The following is a 1680-nucleotide window of genomic DNA, read 5'->3' as shown; positions in this document are numbered from 1 at the left end:
TGTCGACAAGCATCAGGACCTTTCGACCCTGCTCAGCCATCTTGACGTTCAGAGCTTCCAGGTACGAGTTGAAAATGTCCGAATTCATCCAACCCTTCTTGCTCGCGTAGTAATCAAACCCAAGCTCTGCTGGCGTTTGACCTCCAAAACAACGAGGTCTTGCTGCCGTGCCGATGAACAAGGGGTCGATTGTGTCGGTGCCGGCTGCGTTCGTGGTGAGTGCCACCGTGATGCGTTTCTTTGACTTCTTCGTCCCAGGCATCCGATTGCACGTAAAGGACCGGTGCGGCGACATGCAGTACAAGAACGAGGTTTCGTCCATGTTGAGCACATTCTTACTGGAGTAACCGGCGGTCATACTTAGGACCTCGCGGCACCCAACGTCGACGGCTTTCCGGGGAACGGATCCGGCCTCGCCGTGCTGCACCTTGCTGGTAAGCCCTTTCTTCTTCGGAATTTGTACAGCCAACCCTTGGAGAAGCGTAGGTTTGTTTCGACACCTAGTTCGCCGCAGATAGTTCGAGCCTGCTGCCCTGCTGCCTAATGAGGTCGCCAGTGATGCAAACACCGAGCTCTTCGCAGCGAAGAACCCATTCCACAAGCTTTACTTCGACCTCCGGTAGCGCGACACGTTGTTCCTTTGTGCGCTTGGCCTTATCTGCACGCAGGCTCGGTGTGCTACAGCGCTTGAGAACAAGCGCCACAGTCTATTTCGATGGAGTTGACGAGAGACCAGGTGCTTGAGCTGCCCACAAGGCCAGGGCAGACTTGGATACATTTGGCTCGCTTAAATGCTTCGCATATAGCTCATGCTTCTCCACAAGAGTCATCCGCAACTTCATTTTGCTTGGCATGGCTGTTTGAATTGCTGTACTCGCACGTGAATGCGTTCAAAAGTTTGAAAATCCCTCTGACATTCAATATCATAAATTTATAGAAATCACCAAATTTGCCCCGTTCGGTTAGCGGGGGGAAATCAGTAGTCAGTTGCAGCGAAGGCCACGTCACATTATTTGGATGTCGTGACCTCATTGGCAGTTAGCATAACTGACGGATGGCTTCGCCCACCGTTCACTTTTACTCTAAACCCCGATCTCCTCAACTTTGTACTTCTCCTCGCTACCTCCCCTTTCAACTGGTCATGAGCACTACAACGCCGAACTCTGTTTCTTCCCGCCCGATCCTGTCTGTCACGAACCACCTTCACGGCATCGACAACTTTGACGAGTGGCACTTCGAGTTGACCACGATCGTCCTCCAAGGCGAAGGACTTACCGCCCAGGCAACGAAGTGCGCCGATATCGAAGCCATGTGGTCCATGAAAGGACTCCATCGGGCTCTTCGAGTCCTTCATGGCGACGTCGAGAAACTTCGCGCGCACCAACAGAAGGTTGCGTCTTGTTCTTCGGAGGCGTCTCTTTTATCTCCTCCGACACTCGATGCACTCCCTATTGCATTTACCTCGCCTGTGGCGGAGTACCTGGTGGAGCATCGCTCTACTGTACTCGCCGTGGCTCGCGCAGCAAAGGGACAGATGGACCAGATGGTCCGCACCGAGCTCGCTGACGTCGAGCGCTCGTGTGCTTTGGTTTACGCCTCGCTCTCCGACTCTGTTCGTCGAGATGCGGCTGCGGCGAACCTGAACAAGTGTGCTCATTGCGTGATCTCCTGGCTTCGCAG

The sequence above is a fragment of the Aphanomyces invadans genome (genome assembly GCF_000520115.1).
Source record: "Aphanomyces invadans strain NJM9701 unplaced genomic scaffold supercont1.8, whole genome shotgun sequence".
NCBI lineage: Eukaryota > Oomycota > Saprolegniomycetes > Saprolegniales > Verrucalvaceae > Aphanomyces > Aphanomyces invadans.
Note: the sequence above shows the minus strand (reverse complement) of the source record.